The sequence below is a fragment of the Scyliorhinus canicula genome, chromosome 12, assembly GCF_902713615.1.
Source record: "Scyliorhinus canicula chromosome 12, sScyCan1.1, whole genome shotgun sequence".
Classification (NCBI taxonomy): domain Eukaryota; kingdom Metazoa; phylum Chordata; class Chondrichthyes; order Carcharhiniformes; family Scyliorhinidae; genus Scyliorhinus; species Scyliorhinus canicula.
In genome coordinates, this window is record NC_052157.1 from 162,224,080 (window position 1) to 162,242,811 (window position 18,732).

Genomic DNA, 18,732 nt, shown 5'->3' on the forward strand with positions numbered 1-18,732 from the left:
TCCCTTGCTCCTGCCAAATTTTGTTATACTCTGCCTTTCCCCAATTTAGTACTATTCCTTTCGGACCACTCTTGTCCTTGTCCATGAGTATTCTAAAACTTACGGAATTGTGATCACTATTCCCAAAGTAATCACCGACTGAAACATCAACCACCTGGCCGGAATCATTCCCCAATACCAGGTCCAGTATGGCCCCTTCCCGAGTTGGACTATTTACATACTGCTCTAAAAAACTCTCCTGGATGCTCCTTACAAACTCTGCTCCATCTACACCTCCAACACTACACAAATCCCATTCAATGTTGGGGAAGTTAAAATCTCCCATCACAACCACCCTATTGCTCCTACATTTTTCTATAATCTGTCTGCATATTTGTACCTCTACTTCATGCTCGCTTTTGGGAGGTCTGTAGTAAAGTCCCAACAATGTTACTGCACCTTTCCTATTTCTCAGCTCCACCCATATTGCCTCAGTGCTCGAATCCTCCATCGTGCCCTCCTTAATCACAGCTGTGATATCATCTCTGACGAGTAATGCAACTCCTCCACCCCTTCTACCTCCCTCTCTATCCCTCCTGAAGCATCTATACCCTGGGATATTCAGTTGCCAGTCCTGCCCTTCCCTCAAACAAGTCTCAGTAATACCAATAACATCATATTCCCAGGTACTGATCCAAGCCCTAAGTTCATCTGCCTTACCTGCTACACTTCTCGCATTAAAACAAATGCACCTCAGACCACCTGTCCCTTTGCGTTCATCATCTCGTCCCTGTCTACTCTTCCCCTTAGTCACATTGAGTTTATTGTCTTGTACCTTACTGGCTTTAGTTGCTGCTTCTTTACTGACCTCTAACTTCCTAATCTGGTTCCCATCCCCCTGCCACATTAGTTTAAAACCTCCCCAACAGTGTTAGCAAAAGCACCCCCTAGGACATTGGTTCCAGTCCTGCCCAGGTGTAGACCATCCAGTTTGTAATGGTCCCACCGCCCCCAGAATCGGTTCCAATGTCCCAAAAATCTGAACCCCTCCCTCCTGCACCATCTCTCAAGCCACGTATTCATTCTGACTATTCTTGACTGTCCCGTGGCACTGGTAGCAATCCTGAGATTACTACCTGTGAGGTCCTACTTTTTAACTTATCTCCTAACTCCCTAAATTCTGATTGTAGGACCTCATCCCTTTTTTTACCTATATCGTTGGTGCCTATATGCACCACGACAACTGGCTGTTCACCCTCCCCCTTTAGTATGTCCTGCAGCCGATCGGAGACATCCCTGACCCGAGCACCCGGGAGGCAACGTACCATTCGGGAGTCTCGTTTTCGACCACAGAAACGCCTGTCTACTCCCCTTATAATTGAATCCCCTATGACTATAGCCCTGCCAGTCTTTTTCCCGCCCTTCTGTGCAGCAGAGCCAGCCACGGTGCCATGAGCCTGGCTACTATTGCCTTCCCCTGATGAGTCATCTCCCCCAACAGTCTCCAAACGGTATACCTGTTTTGGAGGGAGATGACCGCAGGAGACACCTGCACTGCCTTCCTGCTCTTTCTCTGCCTTTCGGTCACCCATTCCCTGTCTCCATCACCAATTCTAATCTGCGGTGCGACCAACTCACTGAACGAGCTATCCACGACCTCCTCAGCATCGCGGATGCTCCAAAGCGAGTCCATCCGCAGCTCCAGAGCCGTCATACGGTCTAACAGGAGCTGCAACTGGACACACTTCCCGCACATGAAGGAGCCAGGGGCATCGGCCGCGTCCCTAAACTCCCACATTGCGCACGAGGAGCATAACATGGGTCTGGGATCTCCTGCCATTTTTACCCTTTACCTTAACTGATTACAAATATAATCAAATAATTAATAAGTGAAAGGAATAAAGAATTTACTTACTGATCACAATACTCACCAACACACGAAGAGTTAAATTTCTCCCAGCAACTGCTAACTGGAACACTTTCCTTGCCAGCCAATCAGGTCACTGCTTTGCTGTGATGTCACCCTTCAAGGTAAGTTTTTAAAGAGATGAACTTACCTTCCCAAAAACCACGGTTGTTTTTTTTTTGGTTAGAGGAGGAGGTAGGAAGGGAAACACTGAGGAAATGTTTCAGGTTTAACTGTCACTTGACAACAGCCCCTTCACAAACCACCTTCAAATTACGCTGACCGCACTGCACGTATGCAAATCTCCCCAGAACAGCTAATCAGTAGCTCCGCTCTGCTGCCCTCTGCTGGATGCTTGACTTCACTCAAACACCTCGGGTCTCTTCCACAAGTACACCTTCAAATTACGCTGACCGCACTGCACGTATGCAAATCTCCCCAGAACAGGCAATCAGTAGCTCCGCTCTGCTGCCCTCTGCTGGATGGCAACAGGTAGATTACATGGCATAGTGGGTTGGTGTATTTCTGCAACCCCTTGTGATGGCTCTAGGCCTGTTGCACCCTTCTACTCCAGAGGTTTGACTTCTGCATTTTAGGTGAGTCCCAACTCCTTATGTCTTTGTGGGTGTCTTAATCAAGTCTTTTTTTTTAAATTAAATTTAGAGTACCCAATTATATTTTTTTCAATTAAGGGCCAATTTTAGTGTGGGCAATCCAGCTAGCTTGCACATTTTTGGGTTGTGGAGGTGAAACCCACGCAAACACGGGGAGAATGTGCAAATTTCACACGGACAGTGACCCAGAGCCGGGATTCGAACCCGGGTCCTCAGCGCCGTAGGCAGAAATGCTAACCACTGTGCCACCGTGCTGCCCTTAATCAAATCTAATGTTTAGGTAAGCTTTTATTAATACACCCAGGATAACATGCAGACCAGCCTTTCGCTTTATTACGATAGCTCCTGGAAATTATATTGTGGACACAAGATCCTTTATTCACCTTCAAAAGTGGTTGAGCGGCATATCAAACCTTGCTTTAGGATTAAACTTTTAAAAATCTACAAGTGACTAGTGTGATCTATTATGCTATTATGTAGAGAAGGTATCAAAGAAATTTGAGGTTGATGCCAGAAGTAGAGAATTTTGGCCATCAGGAAAGATGTCCTCGGGGCTCAATGTTGCGATTGGCAACTTTAGATGTTGATCTTTCTACTCCATCTTCCTTTCTTTTTTCTAAATATTCCATACATGCATTGCCTCATGCTAAACACCCTCCTGCCTCTTTTGCTACTTTTTGTTGTATTTTCTACATTCTCCTTTCTTTCAGTTCTGACGAAGAATCTACCGACTGGAAAGGTTGACTTGGTTTCTTTCCTAATAGATGCTGGCAGAGACCTGCTGAGTTTTCCAGTGTCCTCTATTCTGATTTCAGAGTCTAACATCTACAGTATTTTGCTTATTGAGGGGTTTTCCAAACTGAGGCAGTTGAAGGGAGATTTAATGGAGGTAAAAAAAATATGAGGGGTGTAGATATGTTCTTCTTTTCCACTATTTCCCTTGGAAAAGAGGTCAATAATCAGAAGCATAAAAAGTAACTAGTAAAGGGGTTAGAGAAGAATTACAGTGGAGATGAGGAGAAACCTTTTTTAGAGGGTGTTGAGGGTCTGGACTAATTTCCTGGAAGGGCTTTTTCTATAATTATTTCATGGGATGGATGTTGATGGCAAGCACAGCATTTATTAACCATCCGTAATTGCTTGTGAAGGTGGTAGTGAGCTGCCTCTTTGCACCCCTGCAGTCTGTTGGTGTACATACACACACTGCTGATGGAGGGGAGTTCCAGGATAATAATAATAAGGATGCAGAGATCCTTCAGCATGAGCTGGACAAGTTGGGCGAATGGGCAAATCAATGGGAGATGCACCATAATTTGGATAAGTGTGAGGTTATTCACTTTAGAAGCAAAAACAAGGCGGCAGATTACTGCCTGAATGGTTGTAAATTGGAAGAGGGGAGTGTGCAGCGGGACCTGGGTGTCCTCGTACATCACTCACTGAAGGTAAGCATGCAGGTGCAACAGGCTGCAAAGAAGGCAAATGGTATGTTGGCCTTCATTGCGAGAGGATTCAAGTACAGGAGCAGGGATGTCTTGCTGCAATTATACAGGGCCTTGGTGAGGCCACACCTGGAATATTGTGTGCAGTTTTGGTCTCCTTTTCTGAGGAAGGATATTCTTGCTCTCGAAGGTGTACAGCGAAGGTTTACCTGGCTGATTCCGGAGATGGCGGCACTGAAATATGAGGAGAGATTGACTAGGTTAGGATTGTTTTCGCTGGAGTTCAGACGAATGGGGGGATCTCATAGAGACTTATAAAATTCTAACTGGACTGGACCGGGTAGGTGCAGGGAAGATGTTCCCAATGGTGGGTGTGTCCAGAACCAGGGGTCACAGTCTGAGGATTCGAGGTAGACCATTTAGCCAAACAGTGGTGAGCCTGTGGAATTTAACACCACAGGAAGTAATTGAGGTTAAGACATTGAATACATTCAAGAGGCGGCTAGATATGGCACTAGAGGTGAATGGGATCAATGGTATGGGGAGAAAGCAGGGTTAGGCTATTGAGTTGGACGATCAGCCATGATGAATGGCGGAGCTGGCTCAAAGGGCCGAATGGCCTCCAAAGAGAAAATGCTGGAAAATTTCAGCAGGTCTGGCAGCATATGTAGGGAGAGAAAAGAGCTAACGTTTAGAGTCCAATGACTCTTTGCCAAAGCTAACAGACAGAGAAAGTGGGAAATATTTATACTGTGGAATGAGAATGAAAGATGAGTCATAGCCACAGAAACCCAGGGAAACCGGGTGCTAATGGCCACCGAAACCAAGAGGAAAGAGTGTTAATGGCAGTCCCCAGAGAGAACAAAAGATGTGAAAGGCCAAACAGCAGAGAAACTAACATAAGAGGGTAAACTGTGACCGATGTAGATGTGGGGGGAGGGGACAGGGAAGCAAAGGGAGAAAGGGTAAGGAAAAATGGATAAGATGGGGGGGGGGGTAAATATATATAAAGACAAGAAAGAAAGAAAGAAATGGTAAAAGACAGTTAAAATGAAATGGGACGAAAACAAATGGGTCGAGGTGGGGTAGAGCTAATCATCTGAAGTTGTTGAATTCGATGTTGAGACCGGAAGGCTGTAGTGTGCCTAACCAGAAGATGAGATGTTGTTCCTCCAGTTTGCGTTCAGCTTCACTGGAACATTGCAGCAGGCAAAGGACAGACATGTGGGCCTGGGAGCAGGGTCTTTTGTTAAAATGGCAAGCAACAGGAAATCAGGGTCCTGAATGCGAACAGACCGAAGATGCTTAGCAAAGCGATCACCCAGTCTGCGTTTGGTCTCTCCGATATAGAGGAGACCACATTGGGAGCAGCGAATGCAGTAGACCAAATTGGAAGAGATGCAAGTGAAACGCTGCTTAATCCGGAATGAGTGATTTGGGTCTGGCCATGGAAGAGGTAAAGGGGCAGATGTTACACCTTCTGCGATTGCATGGGAAGGTGCCATGGATAATGGGAGAGGTGTTGGGTATGGTGGAGGAGTGGACTAGATTGTCTCGGAGGGAACGGTCTCTGCGGAATGCTGACAGAGGGAGTGAAGGGAAGATGTGTTTGGTGGTGGCATCATACTGGAGTTGCCGAAAATGGCGGAGGATTATGCTTTGTATACGGAAGCTGCTGGGGTGAAATGTGAGAACCAGGGGGGCTCTATCCTTGTTCTGGAGGGAGTGGAGGGGGCAAGGGTAGTGGCGCGGGAGATGGACCAGACACTGTTGAGGATCCTGTCAACAACTGTAGGTGGGAAATCACAGTTGATCTTATCTTTAATGTTTCTATGTTTAATACCCAGCAACAAGTGAAGAAATAACAATATATTTCCAAGTTAAGATGGTGCGTCGAGGAAATTTTGGCAACAAATTTTTTAAAATAATTTGGTGCGTACTTGAAGTACTATGGGCTGGAATCTTGCGTTCGGCAATTGGCTGGGGAATCCGAGTTCCCGACCAAATTGGGGGTGGTGCCGCTTTTGCGATGCTCCGCCTCCTCCACAGCGGCATACTCTAGGAGTATGGCACGCCATGTATTGACGGCCTCAGGACGTTGCCTGAGGCCTGCCCCCCGATATTGCGCCCCCGACCGGCCGAGTTCCCGACGTCGTGGGTCTCTCATGGTCTCACCCGTCTGGAATTTGGCGTGGAGGCTGCGGATTCACCGGGGAATCGGTGGCCATTTTGCACCATTGTTTGCCACCATTCCCATGCCGGCGTGGGGACATAGCCCCAGAATCAGAGAATCCAGCCCCATAACTTGCGGGGCTACAGGTTTTTATTTTTTGACGGGACATGGATGTTGCTGACTAGGCCAGAATTTTTATTGCCCATCCCTAAGGATTTTTATTGCCCAAACTCTAGCCTTTGAGAGCTAGAAGATGGGTTTACACCGGATAGCTCTTTTGTGGTCAACACAGGCACAATAGGGCAACTAGCATCCTCTGTGCCATAATTGTACTGTAATTTATTATTTGTACAGTGTAAATTATATTAATGAGGTCCTCAAAACAAAAAACAATACAATAATAATAATGACCTTTATTCGTGTCACAAGTAGGCTTACATTAACACTGCAATGAAGTTCCTGTGAAAATCCCCCAGTCGTCACACAACAGCACATGTTCAGATACACCAAGGGAGAATTTGGAAAGTTTGCAATCTATAAGATTCAATGGATTGAACTGCTTCTTGCTTTGTTGTACTATTCTGTGATTATATTGTCTAAGTTTTGTTAAGTTATATAAACCTCTTTTCCCCTTTACGTCTCATCTAATTGTGGGAACTGGCTAGCCAATCTCAAGTTTGTTATAATTCCATGTTGCTCTCTGCTGTTGAATAAACAGAGGAGGGTGAATGCTGGAATTGGAATATGAATCATTACTACGCCATTGCCATGCAGATCTAAAAATAGAATTAGTAAAACCCTGGACCCAAGACATTCACTGACCTGAGCCATAGGGAATAAGTTAGTGTGATTAAGTTACGCTTAAGGAGGGAACATATGAAAGGACGTTTGGAAAAGTTATTTAAAAAGCCAGTCGATTCCAACATGCAACTTGCCAAGAATATTCTGATGCTCAGAAAAGTTGCAATATAAGAAAATCGTGCAAATTGGAAAGAAATGTCGGAAATAAATGCAGGAAGCTTTTGCTTCTTGTGGAGTAATTCTCCATAAGCATGGAGTTGTGTAAATTATTGGATAGCTCCCATCCTCCATTACAGCTGTGATCTGCTAGTAAAGCACCAGATGCCAAAGCTGGCGATTAAGAAACCAATTTATTTTTAAAACAAGATTTGTTTTTCACGAAAGGAATATAATTAACGTAACATATTAACAGGGTTTGAAGTTGTCATTCACTAACAGTACGGGTTTTTATATACTGTAGAACAAGGTTTTTCAAACATGGTGGATGTTGGGAGCTTCACGGAGCGATCAGTTGCGGAATTCCCAATCGGCTTTCAAGAATGCTGGGCACGACTGACCTTTAATTACAAACGATGGAGTCTTCCCGCCAGAAGTGGTGGCAGAGAGCAATTCACGAGCGCGGCATGTACACTGACGCCACGCACCCTGCACGTCCGTGATTTGAGCGCAAAATCATGGAGAGATTCCTTCATTTGTAGCTGCCAGCAAACAAGCAACAGGACTGTGTGAAGAACTGAAGAATGGTCACTTTGTAACTTTCCGCACTCCTAGCCAAGTTGGTCCAGTGCAGGCACACCACTAGCAACTAGGGGTGATGTGCCAAATTGCCTAGTTAGTTCCTATACACAAAAAGGACAAATCCAATCCAATGAATTACCACCTCATCAATTTACTCTCAATCATCCGGAAGGGGGTCATCAACACTGCTATCAAGTGGCACTTGCACAGCAATAACCTGGTCACCGACGCTCAGTTAGAGTTCCACCATGGTCACTCAGGATCTGACCTCATTACAGCCTTGGTCGACATCAGCAGAATGAGTGGAGGTGTCCAAAGCGTGGCTCAGTCAATGACAGCCATGGCTGAGGGCCTCGGTTGAATGTCCGACTCGCTGGGGGATGTGACCCAGTACCAGGTGGACCTTGATGAGGCGCTGCAGCTCATGTCCCAGTCTGAAATGGGAATAGCCTAGGCACTGAGGAGCTTGTCCCAGTCCAGGTGGGCATTGCCGAGGCACCTCAGAGCACGGTCCAGTCACTGAGGACAATCACCGAGGGCGGTGACTCCATGGTGCAGACTTTGGGGAGCCAACAGGGCTGGCAGAGCCAGGTGGCATAGGGCAGCCAGAGATCGATCCAACGGTAATGTCCCCAGTGCTGGATCCCAGTCTCTGGGTGTTCGGATGTTGGACGCTGCGTCCATAGTGTTGCCTCCTGCAGTGTTCAGGCACAGTGTCCAGGCATCATGGTCTGATTGGGATGCTAAGCAATAACTCCACATGCTACATGGAACACCTACCCACCGGGATCCACTTGGGATGTGTGAAGTGCTCACTTAACTATGATTGCCAATTCCCAATTAGCTATAGCCTTCAGCTGCACGGCCAGAAGCCTCCACGGTCAGTGGAAGTTATAGATGTTGGGGGCAGACAGTCAGGGGCTAGGATTGCACCGGATCCAGGGTTTGGGTTGGCATGAATACCTGCGGGTGATTGGAAACCACCCCCCCGCCCCTGCGATACCCCCTCCCCATGGCGGCCCACCCCAACCCAAGCTGCCACACCCCGGTTGCTCCCCCCCCCCTTCCGACCACCGGGGAAGCAAACCCAGTGCCCCCCGTGCTCTTTGCCTGTGAGCAAAGATGATTACTCACCTTCTCGGGTCCCTGCAGCAGCCCTTCAGCCAGTTTCACGTTTTTACAAAGAAGTGCTAATTGGCGCCTGCATGACCACTTGCTGGGGAGGCCGTTAGATAGGGGGTCACTCTCGTTAATTGCATGGAGATTGGCCTTAAGTGGTGATTGCTGATTTCTCGCCACACTAAGGCGTGATCCCGATTTCGTCAAGGGGAGCGGGCCGGATAGATCGCGGACGGATCGATACCTTCCGCGTTCTCGTTTTTGCCCCCCCTTCTTCTAACAGCCTCGTTGCGCTCTCGCTTAAGTGCAACGCGGCCATTAAATCGCGGCCAGTGTGCGAAAACAGAATAGGTGTCACCGCAATCAAAGTGGATCACACTTTGGCAAAATAGTCAAACTGGATGGCTAGCCTGTGAGCACTTTCCTGGTGTCCTGGCTCAGTCAACATCACTAAGAGATTATCTGGTCATTATCATATTGCTGTTTGTAGAAACTGGCTTTGTGCAAATTGGCAGCCACGTTTCCTATACAGTGATTACACTTTTAAAATACTTCAATTGCTGTAAACTGCATTGAGACTTGCAGTGGTTGTGAAAACAACTATCTAAATGCAAGGTTTTGTTTTACTTCCAGTGGCGACATGTAGGAGGAGGTTGCACATTGGGTAGCTCCTGCCAGAGTCCTTGGTTTTAGGCCTTCTTCACACACTTTTTGGGGAGCATTTGAATGGAAACCTTTCCTAATTGAACATTGGTTGTGAAAGGATGTCTAAAAGCCAAAGAAATAATACCACGACAAAAGGTGCAAGTGCTGGTCTGCATGCAGGGTCAAGTTCAGTGAGGAGTGCGGTGGGAGGGTAGATGGTGGAGGTGAGCTCTCCGGGTGGGGCCGCTCTGGTAACGATAGAAGCACTGGTGGGGGTGATGGTGGCTGAGTTTAAGAAGCAGTTGAGCTAGCATTTCGAGTAGCGTGGGAGGTAAATGCTGGAGAGTCTTAACCAGTTGGTGGAAAACCCGTTGCCCCGATGAGGGAAGGGATTGGAAGGATGTCCGAGATGGTGCGGAAGCATGGTGAGGTGCTGAAAGGATGGAGGCAGCATTATCAAGGCACAACGACCAGCAGTTCGCTAGTAAACGGGAGCGAGGTGGAGGGAAGGGGCTGCTGCCTGCTGATCCTGTTTGTGCAGGTTTCAGCATGCCCAGGAGGTGTAAAGGGCAGAACGGTAGCATAGTGGTTAGCACAAATGCTTCACAGCTCCAGGGTCCCAGGTTCGAATCCCGGCTTGGGTCACTGTCTGTGTGGAGTCTGCACATCCTCCCCGTGTCTGCGTGGGTTTCCTCCGGGTACTCCGGTTTCCTCCCACAGTCCAAAGATGTGCAGGTTAGGTGGATTGGCCATGATAAATTGCCCTTAGGGTCCAAATTGCCCTTAGTGTTGGGTGGGGTTACTGGGTTATGGGGATAGGGTGGAGGTGTTGACCTTGGGTAGGGTGCTCTTTCCAAGAGCTGGTACAGACTCGATGGGCCGAATGGCCTCCTTCTGCACTGTAAATTCTATGAAATGGTGGGGGGATGGGAGGGAGAAGAGTGGTTTTGGGATTTATGGGGTGGAGAGGGGTATTTTGCTGATGATGACTGGGGCTGTTTTTGGCTCCATTCGATAGGTGGGGCCAGCTGCCATGTTGGGCAGGGACTGCTTGTTTGAAATGTTGGAGGGATGGGTGCTTATTCCTGATCAATAAAAGAATCTGGTTCCAGATGCAGAAGGTGGTGGCGGATCGTGGGGGGTAGATTTGTTATGGTCTTGGGGGTGTTGGAGAGCATCTCAGTCGTGTTGGTGAATGTGTAATCTCCAAATTGGGACTAGGTAGATTTCATGAAGAGGGTGGTGGTGACTTTCCTGGTTGATCCTGGGAGAGGATTGGAATACAGTCTTGGATCCAAAGGTGGACCGTTCCAAGTCGAAATCAAGGTATTCAAGGAATTTAAGGCTAATGCTTTCACGAATAACATGACCTCAAAGTATTTTCAGCTGTATAGGGGAGCTAGGCAGGAGTGCCCTATGTCCCCGCTCTTATTCCTGTTGGCGATAAAACCTTTGGCAATTGTGTTGAGGAACTTGGGTGAGTGGAGAGGGGTGGTGAGGGAGGGGATTGAATATAGGGGTGTCTCTGTATGGTAATGATCGATTACTGTATATTTCGACCCAGTCCTGACAATGGGGGGGCATAATGGTGCTTTTGAAGCGGTTTTGTGCGTTCTCTGGGCATTAGTTAAACTTGGGGAAGAGTAAGTGTTTTTTGGTTACCCGACCGGAGAATGGAGTTAATTTGGGGGTGTTGCTGTTTTGTTTGACGGGCATCATTTTATGTATTTAGGGGTGCAGGTAGTGTGGGATTGGGCTCGGCTTCTTAAGTTAAACTTTACGAGTCTGGTGGGTAGGGTTAAGGCGGACTTGCAGAGATGGGATAGCCTCCCTCTGTCCTTGGCAGGCCGAGTGGAATCCGTGAAGATGACCATTCTGACACATCTTCAGTTCCTATTCCAATGCTTGCCGTTTTTTTTGCCAAAGGCATTTTTTACAGCGGTGGAGAGGCTGTTTTCATCGTTGATTTGGGTGGGTACGTTTGCTAGGATTCGGCGATTGCCCTTACAAAGGGACTGCCAGTCAGGGGGTTTGGTGCTGCCGAGCTTGATCTATTACTATTGGGCGGTGAACGTGGCAGAGGTGTTGGGTTGGTGTGGTGATCAGGAGGCAGTGTGAGTGAGGATGGAGTCAGGCTTGTGTAAGCAGAAGGGGTTTCTGGTGCTGGTGACAGTCTCACTGCCGTTCTCTCCAGGGAAGTATTCAAGTGGTTGCGACGTTGAAAATCTGGCGTCAGTTTCGACAGCATTTTAAATTAGGTAGGATGCCGAAGCAGATGCCGATTTGTGATTATTAGATGTTTGAACCGGCAAGACTGGATGCCAGGTTCGGGGCTGGGTGGATAAGGAAGCGGATGACATAGGGGCTTGTTTTTGGAGGGGCGGTTCGTGAGCCTGGAGGAGGTGTCAAAGAAGTTCGGGTTTTCACAGGCGGAAAGGTGAGGTACTTTGCAAGGAAGGTTTTCCCCGTCGTTTTTGGTAGTGCCGCCTTCCTCACTATTGGAAAGGGTTTTGATGCTCGCAGGTCTGGAAGGGGGGGGGGGGGGGGGGGAGTATCTCGGAGATTTAAGGGAGGATGATGGCGGGGGAGATTTTGGGTCTCTTTATTCCTCACATGTGAGAGACTTGAATTTGGAGCCAGTTCCCGAGCGGCCATATCAGACCTGCCAGAGCTGCAGACGGGTGTGGGGGCGGATGTCTTAGCCTTCGCCTTGCTGGTCGCTCGCAGGTGGGTTCTGTTGAAATGAAATGAAAATCGCTTATTGTCACGAGTAGGCTTCAATGAAGTTACTGTGAAAAGCCCCTAGTCGCCACATTCCGGCGCCTGTCCGGGGAGGCTGGTACGGGAATCGAACCGTGCTTCTGGCCTGCTTGGTCTGCTTGAAAAGCCAGCGATTCAGCCTGGTGAGCTAAACCAGCCCCTGTCGGAATGGAGGTCAGCTTCTCCACCCAGTACCTCGGTGTGGCTGGGGGATCTCATAGAGCTTTTGCATTTGGAGAAAGTTATATACACATTAAGGAGTGCAATTGACAGGTTCCACAAATGATGGTGGCCTTTTATTGTATTCTTTAAAGAGCTAGTCACCGTCAGCTGTTAAAGGGGAATTGATGCTGCTGTGTTTTGTTGTTTATTTTATGATTTTGTATTTATTTAAAAAATGTTATTATATATTTTTTACATAAATGTAAGTTTTTCTTTAATTCAGCAACAGCTAACCTGGCCAAGGTTATTAAAACTGAGGCTGGCCGGTTGTTTCTACAGCTTTTGTTTTAGTGTCCCAACAATATACCAACAGATTCGAAAGGTGAAGGTTGTGAGAATTAATACCTGGGGCTTGTGTGACATCGATAAACCACCACAGAACCACTCTCTCAGCTTATCGGATGTGAACCCCAGATAAATTATTACATTATTATTGCATTGCACAGCTTTATTTGAAGAGATAGGAACGATGGACCAATTGGTGTCCTTCTATGTTGTTATTTCTCAGCCAATATATAAAATCCTTGTAACAATATGAATAGTGATGTGTTGTTTATAAATACCTTAGTTGATAATGGCAGCAGGTAGACAGTACAGATTCCTGTCTGGTTCCTGCTGGTAAGTCATCTTCAATCATATTCTACAGAAACAATGATTCTTCTGAAGCTGCATCTCTGAAAATCGGTAAGAATCACATTATTCAGCACTGAAAGACTTGCTTTGTCATCCCTCAGTTCTGAGAAACTTAAAACCCTCTTCATTCACTCAGAGCACAACAATAGACAAACAACGAGCAAACCGTGGGTTGCAGCAATTTTACATCATGAGTTTCAAATATACAAAGGGTTTTTCTAAAACAAGTACATAAAATTGTTAACCATTAAGAGACTAAAAAGGTTTTTAGTTCCTTATTGTATGTAACTTACACTGAAGGTGAAGCCAGTCAAACTCTATGGTGTACAGTCAGCATCAAAACACAGAATAATCCAGTCAAAAAAATAGATGTGCAGCTGTAACAAGACAACAATATTTTTGGCAGATTATTTTGAAATCATCCTGAGGGAATATATAAAAATATCTTGACTATAATTTACATATATTTCCAACTTTCCTTATTTCCTACAGCTTCAACTCAGGACAGTGCCTCCTAGGTTAAAAACCATCATGGGGGTGTGTCCCTCCTCCCTGAAATATATCTCCCAGCACCTTTTGTGTCAGTAATACTGTACTCAAAATTCAGAATAAAATGTTACTATGGAGGATTAGGAATTTGTACAGAATGATACAGCTCTGGAGGAGACCATTCAACCCACTCTGTCTGTGCCAAATCTTTGAAAGAGTTGTACTAGTCCTGTTCGGTCCCTGGAACCCTATCATTAGATTTCCCTTTGTCATGTGAGTGTCACTTTAAGAAAAGTTTTTGTCTCATCACATGGCTTCAGTGATGTCATTGTGTGGGTAGAGCTGAGCTGTGTGAGCTGTTTTTGGTTTCAATATTTTTGATTTGACTGCTGTGGACTCGGACAGGAACATAGAACATTACAGCGCAATACAGGCCCTTCGGCCCTCGATGTTGCGCCGACCTGTGAAACCCCTCTAAAGCCCATCTACACTATTCCCTTATCATCCATATGTTTATCCAATGACCATTTAAATGCCCTTAATGTTGGTGAGTCCACTACTGTTGCAGGCAGGGCATTCCACGCCCTTACTACTCTCTGAGTAAAGAACCTACCTTAGACATCTGTCCTATATCTATCTCCCCTTAATTTAAAGCTGTGTCCCCTCGTGCTAGACATCACCATCCGAGGAAAAAAGCTCTCACAGTCCACCCAATCTAATCCTCTGATCACCTTGTATGCCTCAATTAAGTCACCTCTTAACCTTCTTCTCTCCAATGAAAACAGCCTTAAGTCCCTCAGCCTTTCCTCATAAGATCTTCCCTCCATACCAGGCAACATCCTGGTAAATCTCCTATCCTCCAGTCTTCTGGCACTATTCCTGTAGACAATGATGACATAAAGATCAAAGCCAAAGGCTCAGCAATCTCTTCCCTAGCTTCCCAGAGAATCCTAGGATAAATCCCATCCAGCCCAGGGGACTTATCTATTTTCACACTTTCCAGAATTGCTAACACCTCCTCCTTATGAACCTCAAGCCCTTCTAGTCTAGTAGCCTGTATCTCAGTATTCTCCTTGACAACATTGTCTTTTTCCTGTGTGAATACTGACGAAAAATATTCATTTAGCACCTCTCCTATCTCCTCGGACTCCACGCACAACTTCCCATTACTGTCCTTGACTGGCCCTACTCTTACCCTAGTCATTCTTTTATTCCTGACATACCCATAGAAAGCTTTAGGGTTATCCTTGATCCTACCTGCCAAAGACTTCTCATGTCCCCTCCTGGCTCTTCTTAGCTCTCTCGTTAGGTCCTTCCTTGCTAACTTGTAACTCTCGAGCACCCCAACTGAACCTTCACGTCTCATCTTTACATAAGCCTCCTTCTTCCTCCTGACAAGTGATTCAACTACTTTTGTAAACCATGGTTCCCTCACTCGACCACTTCCTCCCTGCCTGACAGGTACATATTTATCAAGCACACGCAGAAGCTGTTCCTTCAACAAGCTCCACATTTCAATTGTGCCCATCCCCTGCAGTTTCCTTCCCCATCCTATGCATCCTATTGCCTCATCGCATCATAATTGCCTTTCCCCCAAGTTTAACTCTAGCCCTGCGGTATATACCTATTCCTTTCTATCGCTAAAGTAAACGTAACTGAATTGTGGTCACTATCACCAAAGTGCTCACCTACCTCCAAATCTAGCACCTGTCCTGGTTCATTACCCAGTACCAAATCCAATACGGCCTTGCCTCTTGTTGGTCTATCTACATACTGTGTCAGGAAACCCTCCTGCACATATTGGACAAAAACGGACCCATCTAAAGTACTCGATCTATAGCGTTTCCAGTCAATATTTGGAAAGTTAAAGTCCCCCATAACAACTACCCTGTTACTTTCACTTCTATCCAGAATCATCTTTGCCGTCCTTTCCTCTACATCTCTGGAACTTTTCGGAGGCCTATAGAAAACCCCTAACAGGGTGACCTCTCCTTTCCTGTTTCTAAACTCAGCCCATACTACCTCAGTAGACAAGTCCTCATCAAACGTCCTTTCTGCCGCTGTAATACTGTCCTTGACTAACAATGCCACCCCTCCCCCTCTTTTACCACCTTACCTGAACTTACTGAAATATCTAAACCCTGGAACCTGCAACAACCATTCCTGTCCCTGCTCTATCCATGTCTCCGAAATGGCCACAACACGAAGTCCCAGGTACCAACCCATGCTGCAAGTTTACCCACCTTATTCCGGATGCTCCTGGTGTTGAAGTAGACACATTTTAAACCACCTTCCTGCCTGCTGGTACACTCCTGCAACCTTGAAACCTTACTCATGACCTCACTACTCTCAACCTCCTGTATACTGGAAGTTCAGGTTCAGGTTCCCAACCCACTGCTGAATTAGTTTAAACCCTCCCGAAGAGCATTAGCAAGTTTTCCCCCCAGGATATTGGTACCCCTCTGGTCCAGGTGTAGACCATCCCGTTTGTAGCGGTCTCACCTACCCCAGAATGAGCCCCAGTTATCCAGGTATCTGAAACCCTCCCTCCTGCACCATCCCTGTAGCCACGTGTTCAACTGCTCTCTCCCTATTCACTAACATTATATCTATAACACTAAGGGCATTCAAATGGTCATTGGATAGGCATATGGACGATAAGGGAATAGTGTAGATGGGCTTTCACAGGTCGGCGCAACATCGAGGGCCGAAGGGCCTGTGCTGCGTATCGTTTTAAATATCTGTTCTAGTAAAATCACTTTGGTGGTGGATTTTAATATATAGTTTACTCTCTGGAAGGGTTTAAACCTGCTGATGAGATGGCATCAGAATCTCAGGGAAAGCCAGTCTTATTCAATGGAGAATGCAGAGTGCTGGGTCACTGTCTGTGTGAAGTTTGCACATTCTCCCTGTGTTTGCGTGGGTTTCGCACCCACAACCCGGGGATATGCAGGGTAGGTGGATTGGCCATGGCTCGGTACAACATCAAAGGCCAAAGGGCCTGTTCTGTGCTGTACTGTTCTATGCCCTTGAAAAGGGGTTTTGGGTTTATGGGATTTTGTTTTTTGAATTGGAACAGTTAAGGGGGAATTAATTAAGTGTCATACATAGATTATTGTAGCTGTGGGGTGTAATGTTTGTAATTAATAAAAAATATTGTGTGTTTCTATAAATGTTAACTAAGTTCTTAGACTAAAGCTTATTTTGATTAAAATGTTTAGGAAGATTGTTGAATCACACCTGACAGGTGGGCTCTTGTGGATTTGGATTTGATTTGTTTATTGTCACGTGTACCGAGGTACAGTGAAAAGCATTTTTCTGCGAGCAGCTCAACAGATCATTAAGTACATGGGAAGAAAAGGGAATAAAAGAAAATACATAATAGGGCAACACAAGGTACACAATGTAACTACATAAGCAACGGCATCGGATGAAGCATACAGCGTGTAGTGTTAATGAGGTTTGTGCTCACCCTAGCCAAATTCAACATAAAAAGTTATGGGTCAGGTGAACTTCATAGTACACTTTGGAGTTTTAAAAACCCTGGCCCATAACAAAATTGGGGATTCGTCTGTGATTTGAACTCAGGACCTCTCGTATTTTGTTCTGCTGGGGCTATTCGTTCCTTTTCTCTTTGCTCTCTCTCCTTTTCTTTTTCCCTGATCTGTACCTCCCTTTCTCTCGCATTTTGTACTGCTAGGACTATTCTTTCTTTTCCCCTCATTTCGAATTCAAGCTGCTTTAATTCTTTGTCAGGTTCAAGCTGCTTGATCTGTAATTGAATTCTTGCCATTTCCACTGATTCTGACTGTGTCTCTTTTAAATGCTCAGCTGCCACCGCAATGACCTCTTCTTTTCTTATTTTGTCAGGCAATGTTAACTGCAATGTTTTTGCCAAATCTAAAAGCCTTTTTTAGTCTCCGTTTGTAAGGTACCTTCTCCACCCTCACAAACTTCTGAGCCTCTGAAAGAGCCATTGCCACAACACACTCCCTATTTAAACTTGAAGACAACACTTGAAAAGCAAACACAAATATGCTCACCCCTCACTTTAAGTTCACTAAGCCAACCCAATCACGAAAGATAGACTTTTATCCCACGAGCCCCCAATTTTGTTATGGGCCAGGGTTTACAACTCCACAGTGTATTATGGAGTTCACCTGACCTATAACTTTTTATGTTGAATCTGGCTTGGGTGAGCACAAGAGTCTACCTGCCAGGTGTTATTCAACAGTCTTACTGGACACTTTAATCAAAATAAGCTTTATTCCAAACTTAGTTAACATTTATATAAACACACAGCAAGAATTTTTATCAATTACAAACATAAAGACACCCCACAGCTAAATTAATCTATGTGTAACACTTAATGAATTTCCCCTTAACTGTTCCAATTCAAAAATAAATTCCCAGAAATGCACTCTGCATTCTCACTTGAATAAGATTGACTTTCCCTGATATTCTGACCCCGTCTCACCAGCAGGTGTAAGCCCTTCTGGAAAGCAAACTATATCTTAACCCACCTCAACCACCAAGGTGATTTTTACTGGAACAGATATTTAAAATGAAACGAGACAGGCCAAAACACTTATTTCTCCTGTCCGAGTCCACAGCAGTCAAATCAAAAAAAGTGAAACCAGAAACAGCTCACACAGCCACAGCTCAGCTCCACCCACACAAACCTTTCTTAAAGGCACACTGACATGACACCTTCAACTACTTATCTAACTCCCTTTTGAAAGTTACTATTGAATCTACTTCCACTGGCAATGCATTCCAGATCGTAACATTAAAAAACTACCTCATCTCTTTGTTAACAAAATTTTGTTTAACCTATGCTGCAATTATTTTATTTTGCCAGGCTGTCTCTCCGTCCATGTCTGTCTGTCTGACTCTCTATCTATTGGCCACTCTTACTCTGCCTCTCTGTTCATCATTATGTGGAGATGTCGGCGTTGGACTGGGGTGGGAAGATGTCTTACAATGCCAGGTTAAAGTCAAACAGATGAGTGATGAAGGAGCTACGCTTCGATAGCTCGTGATTCCAAATAAACCTGTTGGACTTTAACCTGTTGTTCTCTGTCATCATTCTCCTTATGGCTCTGTTTACATCTATCTTTCTCCCTGGGCAGGATTTTACGGCCATGTTGCCCTTGGGAAGATGTTGGTGAGTTGCCTTCCATGTGCTGCGGGTACACCGCAGTGCTATCATGG

At 45.8% G+C, this 18,732-nt stretch overlaps 1 protein-coding gene across 1 annotated transcript in view; it reads right to left on the reverse strand.

Annotated features, from left to right (window-relative positions):
* LOC119975223 (RNA-binding protein 45-like) overlaps positions 1–18,732 on the reverse strand; it is a 41,408-nt gene that overhangs the window by 21,433 nt on the left and 1,243 nt on the right. Inside the window, exons 2-3 of the mRNA XM_038814849.1 lie at positions 13,323–13,406; positions 12,960–13,070 (exon numbers count right to left, since the gene is read on the reverse strand). The gene's annotated coding sequence lies outside the window, so the exon portion shown is untranslated. The remainder of the gene's footprint in view (positions 1–12,959; positions 13,071–13,322; positions 13,407–18,732) is intronic.